We start from the raw sequence: 22,332 nt of genomic DNA, 5'->3' as shown, positions 1-22,332 counted from the left end.
CATTGTACTGCCTCCAATGCAAATAGATATTTAAATATGGAGACTGAGCATGTGTATTCCAGGTGTGGTCTTACCAAGCCCTGTACAACTGTGGAAAGACTTCTTTGTTCTTGTACTCGAATCTCTTTTCAATAAGGATCAACATGCCATTTTCCTTTCTAATTTCTTGCTGTATTGACATGTACGAGCACAGCAAAGCCTTGCTGAATATCAACGTTTATATATTTCACACCTTTTAAAAATATTTTGTCTTCTATTCTTAAAACCAAAATGAATAACCTCACATTTTCCAAAATTAAAATCCCATCTGCCATTGTGTTACTCACTCACTCAACATCTATATCTCTTTGCAGCATCTTGGGTCCTTCTCACATCTTAATTTTCCAACTCGACAAATGAGGGATTCAAATATAAATTTCCAAATGATGGGTCCAATCATATATTGACACATGAGGGGTCTGTAGCAATATAAATGCTTCTATTTTTAAAACCTGAATTCTAATTCTAAAAGCAGCATCTAAAATTAAAGTGACCTGTTTGATAAAAAAAACGTAAGGGCACTGAGTCCACGAGGCATTTTAAGAAACAAACAATTTAATTGGGAAAACCTAAATGTATGAATAGAAGCAATGATAACAATACAATGAAGGGAACAATGGCATTGTCATTCCTGATCTTGCTGTTTTACTTAATGCTACATTGCTTAATAACACCAGCTGCTGGGATTCAGGTGAAGTAATATTCATGCTACCTGAAGTTTTATTAGACAATGATTTGAATGATTAAACAGAGAATGATTCCAGCACAGAAAAAAATAAGTTAGCCCATTATTTAAATGCCAGCTCTCTTCAAGAGTGGTTCATTTAGTCTCATTTCATGGCCTTTCTCATAACTCTGAAAATATTCTCTCTCTTTTTGTCATAGCATTCAAAGCCATGGGTCTATTGTGGGAAAGTGGGACTAAAATAGGTAGTAGTATATTTTTAATGGTACAGACTTGATAACTGAAGGACCTCCTCTGTACTGCATGTTTTGATGATTTTGGCCTGGATTTTCAGAAGGCCAAGCAATCATTATTCCAGCATTCATTGGAATTATGCATAAGGATCCTATTGTAGCAGACAAAATTGAAGATTTTTCCAGGCAATTCCTCCATCTGGATCCTCAGAAAGTCTCTTCAGAGGATTCTAATGAAACTCAGTAAACAAGTTACACAGGATAAGTTGGGCCTGTTAGTGCAGTACCTGTTTGAATACCTGGGAAACTATTAAACAGACTTATCTCAGTCCCCAACTGCACCCCACTGTAGACCTGACCCAGCACACTCCTGGGACCTTTCCCTCATCTCCAGGACTGACCTCCACATCTACTGCCTGACTCACCCCAGTTTCTTCTTGCCACCAAATCTGACCCGCCTCTGCTTATGGACTAAACTCAATCCCATCCCCTCCCAGCACTGCTGAACTTCCCAGACCTGATATTTACCCTCCCTATCCCCTCACCAGACCAAATTTCTCCCACCCCAACTGACAGGAAATATTGCATCCTTGACAACCTGTACCCTGGCAGCCTAACTCCTCCACAGCTGACGTCTTACCCACTTGGTTTCCTACTTTCCTGTGTGATGATGCTACTCTTTTAACAAGGTTATGTTGTCCTTGGTTTTTTTCAAAATGGGTTGCAAAAAAAAGGTTCTGATTTGTCTGGGGTTAGGCTACTTTTATTATGGCTAACAAATATTGCCTAGTTTTTTTTAAACATTTGCACAATGAAAGGGGAGTGGCCAGTTCTCCCAGTTCAGGGATTTTTCTAGTTTGGTTTAGTTTTAGCTGGGGACCCTGAGAAGCTGCTGGGAAAAAAAAGAGGTTCAGTGTTTCAGCCAATGGTCTCTGGCTGATCCTCTTTGCAACCTTTCTCTCCTGTAAGAAACTGTGCTTGAATTTACCCTTTTGCCAAGGTGTGTGTTAAGGAGTGTTGCAGGAAATTGGAACAATTTTTTTTAAGTTGCGGGGAATATTGTGTTGGTCAGGCTTTCAAATAGCTGTTATTCTAAATTCTGTTTTCTTTTGTTTGTGTTTCATTCAGTAGTCTGTAAATAAATTCTGTTTTGTTTAAAACTTAGTGGTTTGACCGGTTGCATTACTCCTGGAATGTCCACCTTACGTCTGTTTAAAACAATTAGAAAAGTTAGGGTCTGGGCTACCTTCTTGAAATGTTTTGAGGGGGTCTGGCCTGGTCCATAACACCTGGCACCCTGGTATCCTATCCACCTGGCAACCTACTTAGTTAGCACCCTACATGCCTATCACCTTATCCCTATCCATCCGGGAGCCTCCCCCGACTCCTAGCTTTCGCCAGCTGGCACCCTGCTTACTTGTAACACTTAGCTCTCCCCACTTAGCTGTTAGCCTGCCTTCCCAGCACCCTAGCATCACACCTCATACACTTACTGTTTGAGTGAATGTATTAATCAATAAGCACAGGAAGAAAGAGTAACATAACACATATGCATACAGATTAGAAGCAAGAGGAGATTCTAAAAAGACAAGTTTGAAAAATATGTATAGATCGGTCTGAATTGTTTATAAAGTGTGGATAGTTGAAAGTTATGGTCAATTCAGTGAATGTCACCAATGGGGTTGATATTCACATTTGAATAGGCAATTCTGAGATTCTTTATTTTGCAGATCAATTGAAATTCTTTGCTCTGATTCCTTTCAGAAGTGGCTGAAGGGAAGCACTCAGACTAGGAAATGATCTTGCCTCATTCTCTTAACCACAAAGCAGGGGTTTGTAAATGGCTGATCTTGATGCTGTGATATTCACAGCATAGTTCACATACAATACCATTGCAGTCCTTTACTTAATTTTTAAAAATATATTCCTGGAAGGCCAAAACACAAAGATTCTCCAAGAGTGTTTTGTGCTGAGCGCAGGGAGATAGTCAGCCTCCTCTTATCTAATCCTGTTGCATTTCTGTCTCTGAAGTTTCTTTCACATTCTAGGTGTGACATTCCTTGGGTCCTACAGGACTTTGCAAGACAGTAACTGCACGTAAACCTGCTGTCATTTTTTTCTTGGTTATAGCTAGTTTTCTTTGAACAGCAAAATTTGATTTTCAAAAGTTCATCATGTCCACTGTACTCTGGGGTTCAAATCCATCATCATAACACAATGTGATGATTTCTCAAACCTATAGAGAGGCAATGGTAAGATCATGTGATGAGGAGCCTCCAGTTGCTGGAGTGACTCCGTTTCTCATGGGAATGTGTGAGAAAGAAAAAGATTTCAGAAATGAAAGTCCTGAGTAATTTAGACCACACCAAGCTAAGTGATGTTCAATGAATTGATTTTATGCAAAACACTATTGAGACTTGAGGTTCTATAGGTGTCACTGGCTCTGAATCTGCACTGAATCTGAAAAGTCATATGGTCATGAAGATGAACTTTTGAGCCAATGAAAATATCTAAAACATCTCACACTCAAGAGCTGAATTCAGAGGTGAGGTGAGAATGATAACCCTTAATATGAAGGCTATATATTGCCATGTGTGGCATCAAAAAGCCTTAGGAAAATTGAAGCCAATGGCCATCTCTAACATGTGAATGTAACTGGATATAGGTTTGCTCACTGAGCTGGAAGGTTCTTTTTCAGGCATTTCGTCGCCATATTAGGTAACATCATCAGTGAGCCTCCCAAGGAAGCACCAGCGGTATTGCCTGCTTTCTATTTATAGGTTTAAGTTTCCTTGGTTTGGTGATGTCATTTCCTGTGGTGGTGTCATTTCCTGCTCTTTTTCTCAGGGGTGGTAAATGGCATCCAAGTCAATGTGTTTATTGACAGATTTCCAGTTGGAATGCCATGCTTCGAGGAATTCTTGTGCGTCTCTGTTTGGCTTGTCCTAGGATGGATGCATTGTTCCAGTCAGAAGTGGTGTCCTTCCTCATCTTTATGAAGTTCATCAGGTTACCATCACTGATCCTCCAACATCAACATTCTGGAGGGGTTACCAATGATGCCAGAAAATTAACTGGGTAAGCTAATATAAATATAACAGCAGGCCAGAGGCTGGAAATTCTGTAATATGTAATTCACAACTCGACTACCTCAATACCTGTCAACTATCCACAAGGCACAAGCCACGAGTAGAATGGAATACTCTCCTCTTGTCTGGATGAATACAGCTCCAGCTATGCTCACAAAGTTCAATACCATTCAGGTGATGGTTGACACACCATTTTCCCTTGAAGCATTCATCCCTACATCACCCAAACATAATGTCAACTTTGAGTACCTTCCACAAGATGCACTAAAGCAAATCATAAAGCAAATTCTTAAGGCTTCATTAACAGCGCCTTATTCTTAATGTTTAATCTTTGGTCCTCATTTGATAACTTACAATTAATCACCTCAGTTATTAATATTTGATTGTTGCCATTAATTTGTTACTATGTCTCTAATTTATCAATGTGTAATCGGACTTCATCTATACCTGCAACCATTTTTCTAAGTCTTCCGGTAATACCACCATGATAATCTTTCCACAGGTCGATTAATCTCACCACATAACAGTAAACAAAATAATTTGAATAAAGAACAGATCTGCTAATGCTTTACAAAGTTTTTAACTTAACCTGTGTTCTCTGTTCCATTAACAATCACTTGTTGCATTTTTGATATGAAAAAAGATTCCAAAGATCTTTGCAGGAAGATAAGGACAAAAAGAAGCCAAAGAAGGGGACTTCAATAGGGAAACAAAAAAGCCTAAAAGCGACAGTATTCTAAGTGGATTGAGGAGATAGGGAGGACGAGAGGCTTAAACAGCTGAAGGCATGGATTGCAGTGGTTGGTGAATGTGGGAGGGAGGATTGGGAGAATTTGGAGCAATGAAGGGATTTAAAAGATATGAATGAACATTCTAAGCTGGGAGCCAAAGTGGACAGGGATAATGGGTAAAAAAGACTTGATGTAGGCTACGACAGGTGTAACAGGGTTTTTGATGAGTTGAAATTTATGGAAGGTGGATGTTGGGAGGCTAGTAAATGTTCGATTACATAATTTATAATGAATAAAAACATAGTTTTAGCACTAGATGATTTGAGAAAGTTGTGGAAGTGCTAGGAGTACTGTTAGGAAAGTGAAAGCAGGCAATTTTGATGATGGAAAGAACATGGGGTCAGAAGCTGGAAATGCTGTTGTTGTAAATCATCTGGATCAGCCTAAAGCAGCCACTTTCCAGGGAGCTAGAGGATTTGTGGCAAACGTACGGCAAGATTTTGACATTCCCAATATTTAGGGGAAAAATATTGATTTATTAATTCACTGTTTACTGTGTTTTGATTTTATTAATTCCCTGATGCATGACAATGTATTGAATAGTTGATAGCTGATCATTTATCAGTTCATTAGTACAATTGTGCCCATTGCCCCTTTACATTAGTGATCCCGTACATTGTTCATTTTGCTATTAAATCATTAAAACACTGGTGCCAACTGCTCAATGTCAATGTGTTAAGACATTGTTGCCACTTAATTCATTTATTTATTTGTTTGCTAATCTGCCCATTTCTGTGTTAATTTACAAATCTATTTGCTGCTCTATGAATGCTCTGATTCAATAGCAGCAAATATTAGAAGAATGCCTTGAGAAATCTATATAACTCCTGGTGTGTAATCTATTGGCAAAAAGATAGATTAAAACATGCTCATTAAAACAGTTCTCATTTGTGCAGCCAATCTGGCAAGAGATCCCAAAACGAGGATCAGGATAAAGGTTGTGTCATTTACGGGCTGAGATATGGAGAAATGTCTGCAGTTAGAAGTTTCTGAAAATTTGGATTTTCTACCCTGATGTTCAAGACTGAGATCAATAGATTTTGGATACAATAGAGGTAGAGTGGAAAAGTGAACTTGTGTTATAAGATCAGACAAGATCTTATTGGATGATGGAATTTGGTCAGAACTTGCTCCATTTTTTGTAAAGAGGATTGGGTGAGAGACTAAACTATACACTGAAAATGAGGAATCATTTGGCTTTCTTCATAATGTTACAAATACATAGTAACCAGAAAAAGGTGTCTCATCATCATCTTCCTACTTGTTAATGTTGCAATGGCCAACCTGTAGTCCAGACATTAGAAAGTTCAAATATCAACAATGGCTTGATTTCAATGAAAGGATGCTTCATGATGATATTACACAGTGTATACATAAAAAAAGAGACTTTTGCCACTTAGTTGTCAAACTTTACATCTGAATATCATGTGTTTGCTGGTTATGAGATTAGCTGCAGAAATTCTGGAGGATGCTTTAGGACTGCTCATTTGTAAAAGTAGAACATAATTTATCCTTTTAAATGGTTGCCAAAAGGAATTATAAAACTAGAACAGAGGAGGATAACTCTTCCCATTTCTTGTTCTATTTACTGGGGATCTCTCCCAATCAGCAGCAAAAAAAGTTAGGGCACATTTGTTTGGGATGCTAATGGCTCTGAATCTAAGCATGCTTCTACAATTGTAGTATATATTCCAGATGTTGCCTATATATCTGTCTAAATTATTTTTAATAACCTTAATACATCAACCTTCAAATTTCTATGGAATAACAAATGTATTGCTTTAGGCAATGCAAATTACAGATGGAAAAAAAACTCAGTGGATTAGCACTTCCAAAGTTCTGATTCTATTTTTGGACCATATATAATCACCCTGACATTGTCAGTCTACTGACCACCATGGATTGTGAATGGATTTTATCACACATCAGGGCCATCCTCAAGTCTTCAGCATTCAGCCACTGTATATCTTACTAATAGTAACATAGAAAGAGACCATAAAAATGAATACTTTCATGAGTTTGTTCTAATTTAATTAATCACTTGAGGGAAGCAGTTAAGCACAACTATCAGATTTTAGGTAATTGGGAGAAGAACCAAATGAGTGGAATCTATTTTATGCATCAAGTTGTTGCAAATAGGATTGTACTGCCTGACAGATTTCTGGAAGCAGATGCAATAGTAATTTTTGAATGTAATTGCATGTTGATTTGAAAAGGAAAGAATATTGCAGTGCTCTATGGAAAGAGCTAGGGAGTGGGATGAATATTTAAACAGTTGGCACATGCTTGATGGACAGAATGGATTCTTTGTGCAATATTGACATAAATCTATAACTCCAAATAAGAAAACAACTTAGAATTGTCTTCCAAAAACCAAAAGGGAATGACCTAAAAGAATAGAGGAATTGCAACAGCTCCATTGTCAATTAACATTGCAGATACATTCAAAAAGAACACATTTATAGATATGCTCAATGAAATAACCAGATCAGCCTAACTGGAATCTGCAGGTAATATTTATTTGGTCAATTGCTTTAATATTAAATTTTCCCTGTTATATAAAGTGCACTTGTTAATAAAATTTGAAAGTAATTTAAAAATACAGAACTCAAGTATTGTACAAAAAGAAAAGCACATTTTGTCAAACTTTTCATATGGCACTCATTGGAATAATTCATAAGAAATACCAAAGTGAAGGGAAAACAACATTTACATTATAAAAGAGGATATTACAGATTGACTGGGAAGTGGACTGTATTAAGTAGAGGCATTGCAATGGAGCATGCATCAATAGATGAGGGCTGGTTACCTGCCACGCTTTGTTTAAATTTTAAACAAGGTGGGGTGACTGATTGGTCAAAGCTTTGCTCTGAGAAATGAGGCTTTGACAAAGTGAGTCTTTTTTCAGCAATTCTGAAATTTGAAATCCTGACAAATTCTTTTTTGTATGTTGTTTCTGAGGATGTATGTAATATTGGTAAGGCAACTTTTATTGTCCATCCTTAATTTCCCACAGAAAGGGGTAATAGTGCGCTTCTTTCTTTAACTGCTGCAGTGATTATAATGATGATACTCCCATTTGGGATTAGCATGGTAATGACTGCAAAGGAACCGTGATATTTGTCCAAGTCAGAATATCATGTGACTTGGGAGGGAACTTGCAGACTCTATTGTAGAGGCAAAATCATAATTTTTGCTCTTCATGGTGCATCATGGTGGGATGTGCAGGTTAGGTAGGTTAGCCATGAGAAATGCAACATTAAAGAGATAGGGTGGGGTGGGGTGGGAGTCTGGGTTAGATGCTCTTCAAAGGGTCCGTGTGGACTCGATGGGCTGAGTGGCCTGTTGCTGTACTGAAGGGATTCTATGATCTAAGAAGGATGGCACTGTGGCTTTGTGTTAGCACTGCTGCCTCACAGTGCCAGGGACCTGGGTTTGATTCCAACCTCGGGCTACTGTTTTGCACATCCTCTCAGTGTCTGCTTGTGTTTCCTCTGAGCGCTCTAGTTTCTTTGCACCTTCCAAAGATGTGAAGGTTAGGTGGATTCACCATGGGAAGTGCATGATTACAGCAATGGGGTAAGGTGATATGATATTTGGAGGGGCATTGTAGACTTGATTGGCTGAATGGCCTGCTTCCACATTGTACAGATTCTATAATCAAGTTGAAACAGGCATCATCAAAAAAAACTTTGAGTTGCTTAATATATCCTGCAGATATATTGCAGGCACATTACACTGGTATGAAAGGTGCTGGACATACATATCCTGTAATTTTACAATCAGAGTTCATATGAAGCAAACTGGTTCTTTCTATATTATCCATGCCATTTATCATTTTCAATAGATATCACATCCAATTTTTAATTTGATATTAGCAGCACCCAAATTCAATCCCATCGGCCTTTCCTATTAAATTAGGATTTGGATTTTTGAAATCATCTTTGTCAAACATCTTTGAACTCTGTTTTCATTGCAAATAAACTTTTAACGTTAATTTTCCAATTGCATGCTGCATTCAAATGCAAGTATAACCATGATTTTTACAGGATTTAGATAATCTGTTTTGATTTGCTGTCAAATATGACCTTAACTAAACAGCCAAAACTATTTGAATTACTTTCTTTCATTAAGCAATTATAAACAGTGGGGAAACACATGGAAATCTATGTGTTCATAATTTAGATGAGGGAACTAAATGTAATATCTCCACGTTTACAGATGGAAAATAGTTGGGTGGGAGGTGAACTATGAGGAAGATGCAAAGATGCTTCAATGTGGTTTGGACAAGTTGAGTGAGTGGGAAAATGTGTGGCAGGCGAAGTGTGATATGGATAAATGTGAGAAAACAGAAAGGCAGGAAGCTACAGCCCTGTCAACTTGATATTAATAGTGGGAAAACTGTTTGAGGACAGAATAAGATAAACATGCACTTAGAGAAAACTAAGTTAATACTGGACAGTCAACGTGGCTTTGTCAAAGGAATATCATGTCTGATCATTTTTGTTAAGTTTCTTGATGAGGTGACGAATGGATGAGGGTATGCTGTGGATGTTGTATAGTTGGATTTTCAGAAAGCATTTGATATAGTGTCACATGGAAGATTGGAGAGCAAATTCGAAATGTTTAGACTGATGGGTCCTTGGCAGCATGGATTAGAAATTGGCTCAGAGATAGGAAACAAAAGATAGGTATGAATGGGCATTTTGCCAGACTGCAGATGAGTTGAAAATGGTGTTACCAGGGATTGGTGCTGGGGCCTTTGTTTTTTCTGATCAATATAAACAATTTGGAAATGGACATTGAGGATAAAATTTCTAAATTGCAGTTGATACTAAGCTAGAGAGGCTAGTGATCTGTGAGGATGAGATGATGCTGAATGACTTCAGAGAGACATTGACAAGTAGGCCAAATGGGTAGAAACTTGCCAGACAAATTTCAATGCAGTGAAGTGTGATGTCATGCATTTTGAACCCCTTGATTCAAATGCATAATTCTCTAAAATGGCCAGGCAACTTGAGACCGTTGTTAAGTTTATGGGATCCTTGGATTTATAAATAGTGGCATAGTGTAAAAAAGCAAGGAAATGATGCTGCACCTCTTCAAATCATTGCTCAGACCACATTTGGAGTATTGTGTTCAGTTCTGGACACCTTATTTAAATAAGGCTATTAAAACCCTCAAGAGAGTGCCAAAGACATTTACTAGAATGATACCAGGAATTAGGGATTTTAGAGAGAAGGAAAGATTGGAGAAATTGGACATATTCTCCTTGGAGCAGAGTCGATTAAAAAGTGACCTTATTAAGATGTCCAAAATTATGAACACCTTTGACAGAGTAAAAAAGACATTCTGTTTCTACTAGCTGTTATGTAGAACTAGAGGTAACTAGGGGTCACGATTGTAAGGTTGTCAGCAAGAGAGCTAAGAATGAGATGAGGAGGAACGTCTTTACTCAGAAGGCTGTTAGGATTTGGAATGTGTTGCCTGGGAGAGTGGTGGAGACAGATTCAATATGAGGTTTCAAAAGAGAGCTGGATGTATACATGAAAGCGATGAATTTAAAGGGCTACAGAGAAAAGGCTGGAGAATGGGACTGGATGGGTAGCCCTTTTTTCTTTTTTTTTGCTTTATGTGATGACATTTTCATGTGATGAAATGCTATATGTTGCAGCCAGGTCCACTGAAGCCATTGAGATGCCTTGGGTAGATTCACTACAACCAGTCCTTATTTTTAATGTTTATCAATGGGAATGATGTTCACTGCCATCTTTGAAAGAGAAGATCTTAATTTTAATAAGCAGAATTTGTTTATTACATAGTACTTAATAGCTACTTATATAACATTGGAGGTATTTTGTAAGTCCTCAGTCTATACTTAAGACTGAGTATAGACTGAGTGTATAGTTTGCTATTGAAATGGATAGCCTGCTAACCCTTTCGGGTACTAAATACCTTAGACAACAATTTTCAGTTTAAAGACAGTGTAAAATTCTTGCAATTGGATTCACACATAGTTAGAGATTATGTTGTTCTGATGGGAAAACTTTGGAGATTCAGAGAATTTGCATGTGCTTCTTGTCAAGACAGAAAAATAATTGTTTTATTCATTTATTGAAATATATAAATAAGTTCCATTTGCTGCATTTTCTGCGTTATTAAGTGAATATATGTACTGTCCTCATATATAATATTTGCATTAGTGAAAAAAATTTATCAAGAGTGATTCTTCACTTTTATTGAACACTTGCTTCGGTGCTGAGCTTCTTTAGTTATGCCCAAGAAACATTTAAGAAAGAATGTGATGATACTATGGTTTTTAAGCTGTGTAGTTTGTCCTGGTTTTCTTTCTGAAGAGAAGCCATACGTGCTGAGCTATATCCTTCAAGCCAATAAAATAAACAGTTTGTGAGGCCTTGGGTTTTCTTTAAAAGTTAGAACAATAGAAGTAGCATAAATGGGTGGGGTCAGGCTCCCACAGAACTAGGGTTTTAATTTAGTTTTCAGTAATTGTTAGGATTTTGAGGTTGGCTGTGGAAGCTGTCTCTCTCTCTTTCTCTCTCTCTTCTATACCAGAATTTGTTTTCTCTCTGCCCAAATTGCATGTAGGACAATCTATTTTACTGAATTTGTCTTTGCCAAGGGTGTGCTTATGTGATGTTACTATATTTGAATAGTTTAGTAATTAAATAATCTATTATTCTATTAAATTTTCCAATAGAATTAAATTTATATGAATTCTTCTTTCTTTTGTTTGTATTTTAACTGTAAGGTTAGAGTAAAGTGTGGTTTGCTTAAAGTTGAGTAGTGTGACTAATCGATTACACGTAGAACACAGCACATTACACTCATCTTTAAGTGAGATAAAAGTTAGAGTCTAGGCTATCTCCTTGATATATTTTGAGGAGGTTTGGTCTCGTCCATAACGGAAAGAACTTGTATTTATATTGTGCCTTCATTAATTGAGGCCATCCCAAAGGGTTTACTACTCATGTGTTATGGTTTAAGTGTTGCTAATATTGCAATAATTTGAAAAGTGGCAGATATTGGCCAGGACACCAAGATTCCCTGCTTTTCCTTGTAATGGAGCATGGAAGCTTTCATGAGCCTTAGTTTAATGTCTTATCCAAAAGACAATATCTACGACAGTGTACTTATTATACAGGAATATTTATAAGAAAGAATACATACATCTCTGCGGCAGAACTTGCCTGTCTGGAATTTTCAGGGGAGCTTCTCTCAGTCTGCCACCATAACTTTGATAGAAATCAGCAAGGACCCAGGAAACCAACTTTTGCAGCTGGTTTTACCATTGGTCTAGGGTTTCACTGATCTCTGTAATTTGGAAGATATTTGGACCACATTCATAGTGCGTCTACAAGAGCAGGTCAGAGGCTAAGATTTCTGCAGTAAGTAACTTATCTCCTTATTCCCCATTGCCCCCCCAGGCTCAAATCAGATGTGTGATGAAGTATTTTCCATTTGACTATGACAAACAGCTCCAATAACACTCAAGAAGCTCAACACCATTGGACAACCTGTTTGATTGCATCTTATCCATCACTTTAAACATTCATTCCCATTAGGCCTTATACACAGCAGCAGAGGTACGTATGTCCACACAGTACACCTCAGCAACTCACCAAATTTCCTTCCGTAGTACCTTCAAAATCCACGACTTCTACCACTTTAGATGGATAAGCAGAGCAGATGCTTGGGAATGCCGTAACCTGCAAATCCTGCTCCAAGCTGGACACCATCCTGACTTGAAACTTTATCGCCATTTCTTTGATGTGGCTGGGTCAAATGCCCCAAATCCTAAAGCTGTTTAACCACATAGACTCCATGGTTCAAGAAGGCAGTTCCCCACCGTCAAAGGGTACCTAGGGATGGGCAGCAAATGTTACACTAGTTGGCAATACTCTCATCCCATGAAAAAATAAAAGATGAATTTTAGAGTTGAAAGGGAATTTCAGTTGCTTTCTGGTAAAGCCACATAGAACTTAAGGAGTAATTTTTCTTGAAGTAACTTTTTAAAATTATGTTAAACTTACAAATTATTATAATTGCTACTGTAGACTTCTGAGCTGGTAAAAGACCTTCTGACTTTTATTACTTGCTGGCAGTCCTTGACATTCTATTGTGGGAAGAGCAGTAGGAGGAACAAGGGCTATGGAAACTCTGTCTGCATGGAGAACAAATAGGAGGGATTGTTTGAAGGAATCCTTACCCTTCTGACAAAATTAAAGGGCCCAAAGCAACAGGCCAGATCCAGACTGGAAAACTTTCTGGATCTGCTACTTCACAATTCACAATAAAGCGTGTCTTTATTTGTCAAAGTTCATTGTAGTAGATGCTTCAAAGGTGGCAACAATGGTTAGCACTGCTGCCTCACAGCGCCTGAGACCCGGGTTCAATTCCCGCCTCAGGCGAGTGACTGTGTGGAGTTTGCACGTTCTCCCCGTGTCTGCGTGGGTTTCCTCCGGGTGCTCCGGTTTCCTCCCACAGTCCAAAGATGTGCAGGCCAGGTGAATTGGCCATGCTAAATTGCCCATAGTGTTAGGTAAGGGGTAAATGTAGATGTAGGGGTATGGGTGGGTTACGCTTCGGCGGGGCGGTGTGGACTTGTTGGGCCGAAGGGCCTGTTTCCACACTGTAAGTAATCTAATCTAATCTAATCTAATGGGAAATACAATGGTATTTCCTGCTGATCCAATGTCCTTTCTACATACCTGAGTAGTGAGGGAGCAGATGGAACTTCCATCTATCTTTGCCTCTGCACCTGCCAATTTCCCCAACAGAAATGGATAGGCTATCTTTAAAGTAGATACTTGACATTACTTGATCCCTGGGAAAAAGAGAGGACTGCTGATGCTGGAGATCAGTCAAAAAGTGTGGTACTGGAAAAGCACAGTCAGTCAGGCAGCATTCAAGGAGCAGGAGAATCAACCTTTTGAGCATAAGCTCTTCATCAGGAATATCATTACTTGATCCTTTTTGACAAGACATGGGAGAAACAGCGACTAAGTGCTGTAATGGAAAATAGATCAAACTTGGAGATAAAACAACATTCACATCTTTTTGGTCAGATTCAAGTATCCAGTTCAAACTATCAATCACACATTACATAGCCACAAAAAACACTGGTTCATAGCCATAACAGACATAACACACAATAGGTAATGTTTCATCACCCAGTAAATGTTGCGGCTGTACAGGATGTTGGTTCGGCCACTTTTGGAACATTGCGTGCAATTCTGGTATCCTTCCTATTGGAATGCTGTCGTGAAACTTGAAAGGGTTCAGAAAATATTTACAAGGCTGTTGCCAGGGTTGGTAGACTTGAGCTTTAGCGAGAGGCTGTATAGGCTCGGGCTGTTTTCCCTGGAGCGTCGGAGGTTGAGGGGTAACCTTATAGAGGTTTATAAATTCATGAGAGGCATGGATAGGATAAATAGATAAAATCTTTTCCCTGGGAGGGGGAGTCCAGAACTAAAGAACATAGTTTTAGGATGAGAAGGGAAAAACATAAAAGGGACCTAAGGGGCCACCTTTTCATGCAGAGTATGTATGGAGTGAGCTGCCAGAGGAATTGGTGGAGGCTGGTACAATTGCAGCATTTAAAAGGCATCTGGATGGATATATGTATAAGAACGGTTTAGAAGGATATGGGCCAAGTGCTGGCAAATGGGAGTAGATTGGGTTAGGATATCTGGTCGGCATGGACGAGTTGGACTGAAGGGTCTGTTTCCGTGCTGTACATCTCTATGACTCCATGTGATTGGCTGAAGTTGGACTTTCTCTGCAATTGAAGTCCTGAGAACCGGGCGTCAAACATAATCAATCAAAGACCAGTGGCTCCACATCCTGCCCATGATTGAAGATGGTTATCAGGTCACAGGTGAGTAAAGGCAGAATGAAAATTTAGAAGAATGCACATCCCTCTCAATATCGGCTGCAGAATGCTTGATAGTGAGGGTATCCACAGAAGTTATTGACAAACTTGACCAATTGTATTGGATGACCTTCCAGAGGCATGTGAGAGTTGTGCAATCTCTATTTAAGTCCAGAGCCTTCAATAAATTAAAGGGATTGAGGATAATGCATATCAATTGGTTCACTAATGAATGTCTTGTCAGCCTCTTCTGCCCTTGGACTTACTTGTGTGTGTTTCACCTTTCATCATGTGGGATATAGGTAAAGTAGTGTTACTTCTGCAATTATAATTACTTATGCAAGGTAAATGAACTCACACCAGTGTGTAATTGTTTCAACTAAGAGCTGAGTCAACAAGAATGCAAACTATGTGGAGGAAATACATAATTGTTTTTGTATTAGCTAAAATTATATGCAAGAATGAAACGTGATTGCAAAACAATGGTTGATGTTACAGACAAATAGATAAAGTGCTGTGAGGATGTGGGTTAAGCCACATATGCTTGCACAAGCAGTAGTTATAAGCATCTGTTTCCCACTTTTACAGAAACACAGGAACAAACCCCAATTAAAAGGTCATAAGGATCAGTATGGTTAGGGCAAGCACAGATGGAGGGAGTAGATAATGATGAAGAAAGGATATACCTAACAATGGGCCACAGCAGGATGTGGTCAAATGGCCTTGTGAGGCCAGAAATAAGCATTTTGTCACAGACAAGGCCGGATAAGGCAAGAGATAAACAGGAGTAATGGGTGCCGGTCTTAGAGAAGTGAAAGATGTAAACGGGGAGGAGCAATGGGATAAAAAAATGGAACCAAATTACATAAATATCGTGTATTCGTTGAATTCAGTGTGTGTGTGTGTCCCTGCCTTGTAGACAGTGGACATCGCACCCTCTTGCAAGAGTGAAATAAATGACACTACTGATTCAGATCTTGTCTCGGACTGAAATTATTGAAGTGAGTGAGCTTTGTTTCTCACAATCAGGAGACTGAAGGCCCTCTTCCATGAATAAGTGAGCCTGGCCACAATGTTTCTTGCCGCAGCGAGCCACATATTTTCTAGGCTGTAGCATAGCCATTTGGGAGAGGAACTGGAGAAAGAACTAATGCATTCAACAATAACAACTTGCATTTAGATGGCACTGTAAACGTTTCAGAAGCATGTTATCAGTCAGACTAAAGCTATTTAAAAAAGATCTGACATTGAATCAAATGAACAGATATCAGGACAGCTGAATGTTGGAGTTAGGTTTTAATAAATATCTTTAATGAAGTAAGAAAGGTGGTGAGCTTAAAAAGGGAATCCATTTTGGGGATCTGGAGGCATGGCTGTCAATGTGGCAATGAAATCAGGCACTTACAAGAGGCGTGACTTGCTGGAGCAGGGTTGTAGATCTGGCAAAAATTACAGAAGTCTGAAGAGGTATGGCCATGGATGGAATTGAAAAGACAGACAGAAATTTCAAAATTAGGGGATTCCTCAGAACAAAAAAAACTAAAGAGAAAACTTTGGATGAATATCAGAAGAGAAAATAAGCTTTACTAAAACTACATATGGTCAAATTCTGTTTAGCTTAGATTATAAAAGGAAGTCTATTATTGAAGTGCTGGGATTCCATGATTTCTTTAGAAGTTATAACATTGTCAATGCACTTCTTGGGCAGCCAGTCCACCCACTGTACGTTGCTAACAAGCAGCTAATATGGCAGAAGTGGGTACTGCAGATGCTGCAGATTAGAGTCAAGATTAGAGTGGTGCTGGAAAAGCACAACAGGTCAGGCAGCATCTGAGGAGCAGGAAAATTGACGTTTCAGGCAAAAGCCCGATGAAAGGTTTTTGCCCAAAACATCGATTTCCCTGCTCCTCAGATGCTGCCCAAGCAGCTAATATAGTATATGCAGGCCAATGAAGCTGCTGAACAAAGATGAAAACAGCTAAAATGTTGTATAAACATCAATTCCTTGAAACACAAAAACGTAAACTGATATTTTCCTTCCATCAAAGGTAAAAGTGGAAATTCAGATGGAGGTTCCCCATGGCAAATGCAATTTGCTCATTCTGGATATATAGTACATTTATCATAGTATGTTTTATTGTCAGGTGGGGTGACAAATTGTTGTCTCTTTGGGTTGTGTTCAATCTGGGGAAAAATATGAAAAAAAGGAATTTGTCATTCACAGCAATTCCATAAATGACAGAATGCATTTCATACAGTGAGTGACTTTGATCTGAGTAAATCAGCAGATTGATGCAGTCCACAGATGCTGCTCCTTCATGCCTTCCTGTTAAGGATGAGGAAAGACAAGCAGGGTTAAAGAAAAGAAGTTTGCTGGAGACACTTTCAGGTTGTTTCCACTCCTGGGACAGCCTAGCCGTTTCAATTAGCTCACTGACAAGCTACCATATTGGTATTGAGGTACCATCACTTTTGTTATCTTGGTCATTACAAAAATGTTGAAAAATCTGAATTTCCTTCAGAAGCTGTATCCAAACCAAGTAACATCACTGGAGATTTTCCATCAGTTGTAAACTGAATTTTCCACCAAAGTGCATTTAAAGCAAAGTTTAGGTTGTCGATTAACTGAGTTGGGTGGACATCTGGTTAGTGATTCCAGCAGTGCAGGTTCAATACACACACTGGCTGAGATTACCATTGGATGTCCCACCTTCTCAACCTTGCCGCTTGCCTGAGACACTTAAGTTAAACTTACTACCAATCGATTTTCTCTAATGCAAAAACAGTACTCTAGTTGTCTGGAACTATGGCAAAATTTTGCAGCAGAGTGGGAGTAGCCCTGAGTTAATATCCGCCCCAAACACTAAACAGAGTACATTTGATGTTGGGCATGATCTTAAAGTGGTGACCTAGTTGACTGTGTGAGCTCTGCCAAACCTGACAGGATGCTTTATCAAAATAGCATGCCTCTACAAAGTAAAATTTTATAGCCTTAGATGACAAGAGGATATATAAGAATTGGTCAATGGGCTAATCAGTAGTGAATGGAGTTCAACCAGGATAACTATGTGATGATGCATTTAGCAGGACAAACAAGGCAAGGGGATACATGATGAACAGTAGGACCCTGGGAACCACTGAGGATCAGAGGGACCTTGGTGTACATTCTACCAGGAAAGGCAGATAAATTGGTTAAGAAAGCATATGGGATTCTTGCCTTTATTGGTCAAGGCATAGAGTTTGAAAGCAGGAGGTCATACTGGAACTGTATAAAAGTTGATTAAGCCACTGTTAGAGTATTATGTGCAGTTCCAAAACTCACATTATAATAGGGACGTGATTACATTGGAGAGGGAGCAGAAAAGATTTACTAGCATGTTGCCTAGGCTGGGGAGTTTTTGTTACAATGACAGATTGGACAGACTGGAATTGTTTTCTTTGGAGCAGAGGAGACTGAGGCAGCCATGACTGAGATGTATAAAATTATGACAGACAAAGATGCATTAGACAGAAAGAAGTTTTTCCCTTTGCTGGAGGAATAAATAACCGTAGATTGAAGATAAGATTAGATTAGATTACTTACAGTGTGGAAACAGGCCCTTCGGCCCAACAAGTCCACACCGCCCCGCCGAAGCGCAACCCACCCATACCCCTACACTACACTTACCTAACACTACGGGCAATTTAGCATGGCCAATCCACCTGACCTGCACATTTTTGGACTGTGGGAGGAAACCGGAGCACCCGGAGAAATTCCACGCAGACACGGGGAGAATGTGCAAACTCCACACAGTCAGTCGCCTGAGGTGGGAATTGAACCCGGGTCTCTGGCGCTGTGAGGCAGCAGTGCTAACCACTGTGCCACCGTGCCGCCCACTGCCACTGTGCTGCCCACGGTGGGCAGATAGTTTTGAGGGTATGTGAGAAAACATTTATTCACTTAGAGTGGTGGAAATCTGGAACTCACTGCCTGTAACTATGGTTGAGATAGAAACTCTCATAACATTTAAGCAGCATTTAGATGTGTATTTGTGATGCCAAGACATATAAGACAAGACGCAAAGTGCTAGAAAATGCAATCAGACCAGTTAGGTGCTTATTTTTGACTGGTGTGGTCTCAATGGATCGTAAAACTGTTGCTATGCTGTAAACCTCTATGTTTCTGACTGGATGTTTTCATCAACAGCTGCTCTGATGTCCTGTTTTGATTTTCATTATTATGAACATCTGCTTATAACAACATCTAATTATAACTAATATTTCCTTTATCCCAGGGTGACTTGTATATAATTAGTAAGGAATTTGCAATCACCCCAAGTTAAGGACTCCTATGCATTCGTGATAATAAGAGTCGAATGTACAGAATCTCCAATTATGTGTTTATGTACCTGAAACACTGAAAAATCTTTGAAGTACAAAATTCTGACATTTTCTATCCATGGAATCAATAACAGATCCTTGTGACTCTGTCACATTTTGCACTATTGACAGTACCTCACTGTTCTCAAGAAGTACCTAGGATATGTCACTATATATGCTATATTCCCTGGGAATGTGCCAAATTATTCTGAGGCATCTGGGATTATGTCAATATCTGATATGAGCAGGAATGGATTGTGATTTAAATGAGGTCCTTTGAAGCTTGTCAATATGTTCAGAGGATCTTTAGTAGAGTCTGAATATCTGTTGTAGGTTTCTCAGTAATCATTAAGATAATGATTTGAAAATTAGGCCGAATCTACAAAGGTAGATCAATTCACTCTGCTTAAAGGCATCAACTACTCCCTTTACACATACATTGAACAGTGCAAATGGAGGACTCAGACATCTCAAATCTATTCATCCTAGTTCCCTGAACTGTTACCATAAACTTGACTGCAAGCCTTACTCCCAATTTCTTAACTTCTGCAGGTAAAGTTGCCAGATAATGTAGGGGTCGTTTATCAACTGAAGAAAATGAGATCATGCCTTATCTAGACTTTTGAAGTCAAGTTTATGCTAGAATGTTGTAAACAATATCGGCAACAACCCAAACTGCAGTGTATGGGCATCAGGACCCTCGAGCAACTTTGCGATGAAGCAATGGATATACTCATCACTGAATATAAATAAGAGACTGGATGGAGATAGAACATTCAGGAAGAAGAATACAAAATTGCAACACTACACTTTAGAATGATAGAGATTTGAGAATACATGGATATGAACATACAAAGAATATAGATTAGTCCTTAACTTAATTAACTATAAGTCAGAGGAGAAAGTGAAGACTGCAGATGCTGGAGATCAGAGCTGAAAATGTGTTGCTGGAAAAGCGCAGCAGATCAGGCAGCATCCAAGGAGCAGGAGAATCGACGTTTCGGGCATGAGCCCTTCTTTCCTGAAGAAGGGCTCATACCCGAAACGTCGATTCTCCTGCTCCTTGGATGCTGCCTAACTGTAAGTCAGAACCTTGTATGTCTGTGATAACCACATATAGATCTGTGATTACCATATACAGCAGTATTTAGTATTAATGTATAATAAATAGGGCTCTTTTGAAGTCTAAACCTGAGGACAGTTCTAGACTTTGCTTTTTCCTTAATCATCCTGTAAAGAACCCAGGCAAATATTGTGGCATTAAACCACATGGGAAAAGACAAGCCATTATGTATGCAATAAATATATTGCTTTCTAAATAAAGAATTTGATTTCTAAAGTTTAAACATAAACTGAAATGCCTTATAATCGAAGAGAGGAGGATTCTTTATCCCAGACCAACTTATGGTTAGGAACAATATCGATCACCCAACTCATGAACAAGTTGCAACAGGAAGTTATGATGGAAGATCCTATTTATTTTAATTTTTTCTGTTTTTCAGATCTCTCAGTTTCTAAAAAGAGAACAGACAAGGTAATGTTCTGCACATAAAATGTTAACATGACATGGAACTGGTATTTTCCAGTTCTTTCAGAAAAGATCATCCTCAAAATCTTAATCTGTTGTTTCTCCTTTGAGGTGAACAAACTGCTGTATGCTTCCAGCATTTTTCATTTTTGCTAGTAACATAAACTATGATGGAGTAATGTTGTCAGTGAGTTTCATCTTTTTGCCTCCCTACTTGTGTTCATAAAGGCAAGTAGAATAATGTTGTTTGCATTGACCACATACCTTTGCCTTTCATCCTTGCCCTGCTCCAACTATCATAGTACAGCAAGTTCCAAGCTTGCAAATAGGGCCTGTTGAAGTGTCCAACTGGTTCATGACTTCTCATAGCAGCTTAGCCTTGGCTGCAAACTGTGTTGAAATCAAATCCATGAGATTTCATTGAGCAGATCCTGAACAACAATTGAGGTGTCTGAAAATGTCTAGATCAATGCAGGCTAAAGAATATTGTTTCTGATAGTGGGTTATTGTGTGCTGCAACATTTTCTTTGAATATCTAAGGTATTTAAATGATACTAATGTATGATAGGAGTATGGTCACTTCCCCTGGAGCACTCAAGCCAATTGGCATTGGTTTCATGGTTAGCAGTAGATTCCTAATTCCAGATTAAAAAAAAATTAAATTCCACTATTTTCCATGGCAGGATTTGAATCTCAATCCCTGCAACATTAGCTGAGTCCTTGGATTAATAGTCTAGTGTTAACATCTTCAGGCCATCATCGCCCCAGTGGAATTGACCCATTGTAAAATGGTTGGCTTTCCTTTCTTCATCCTACTAGAAAATGAGATACCCTGAGATTCCACCTTTACTTCCTGCCAGTAGTATTCAGCCTAAAATAGACTGGATTCATGCCCAGTAATTGGAGTATCTTTAGATTTTGTGACTGCAAAAAAAATGTCTACTGCTCCAGGAATGGGCTGTGCAACTGATAGCAATTCAGTCAGGAACAAAATTTCTCACCAAACCTAATTTTAAAATAAAATTATACTGTGCAAATAGGCAGTGAAGATCATTTAAATAGAAATGCCTTCTATTGCTTTTCAACATTTTCTATTTTTATTTCCAACATTTCTTTCTCGACAACATTTATCGCCACTAGCCCATCTAATCTGCCATCCAATTTCTCTTTCTCTTTGCTAAAGTAAGGCAAATTTTGATATAAAACCAAATTTAAGAATTCATTGACAAATGAATCAGTGTCGAGGGCACATCTTCCAGCTCTCTGCTATCCATCATCTCATTGTGGAGAAAGGCAGACAAAATCAAATAAAATTAAACAATAAAGTCAATTGGCTTATAACTTCACTGCTTCCCAGAGGCAGTCAGCTCAGTGTGCTTTGAATTATACAAGTCTTGGGAGTGTGCAGCATGGTTATAACCAGGAGCTCATCACCTATTCTGACACCTTTACAGTTGTCCACATGTCCTGGGGGGATGTTGTGGTTTCCTATTTCTGCCCTGTGCTTTAGATATTGTGAAGACAGACTGTTCATATGAAGGTAATTCATTGAGACTATATGTACAGGTAGATCCAAAAATATGTGCAATGCTGCCTATTTTGTGACTGTTTTGAAAATCAACTTTGTATTCCAATCATGATGAATAACTACAGTGAGGCAAATGTATTCTAGACACAGATTTTTGCAAATCTATTGCGTAGACTAATCTTTTC

General features: G+C 38.8%; 1 long non-coding RNA gene across 1 annotated transcript in view; it reads left to right on the top strand.

Annotated features, from left to right (window-relative positions):
- The window catches only part of LOC140482831 (uncharacterized), a 44,448-nt gene that overhangs the window by 19,303 nt on the left and 2,813 nt on the right, over nucleotides 1-22,332 (top strand). Inside the window, exon 2 of the long non-coding RNA XR_011961798.1 lies at nucleotides 20,594-20,625. This is a non-coding gene — a long non-coding RNA (uncharacterized lncRNA). The remainder of the gene's footprint in view (nucleotides 1-20,593; nucleotides 20,626-22,332) is intronic.

This window comes from Chiloscyllium punctatum, chromosome 11 (genome assembly GCF_047496795.1).
Source record: "Chiloscyllium punctatum isolate Juve2018m chromosome 11, sChiPun1.3, whole genome shotgun sequence".
NCBI classification, from domain to species: domain Eukaryota; kingdom Metazoa; phylum Chordata; class Chondrichthyes; order Orectolobiformes; family Hemiscylliidae; genus Chiloscyllium; species Chiloscyllium punctatum.
The sequence above is the reverse complement of the archived record's forward strand: the minus strand, read 5'-3'. Positions and strand labels throughout refer to the sequence as shown.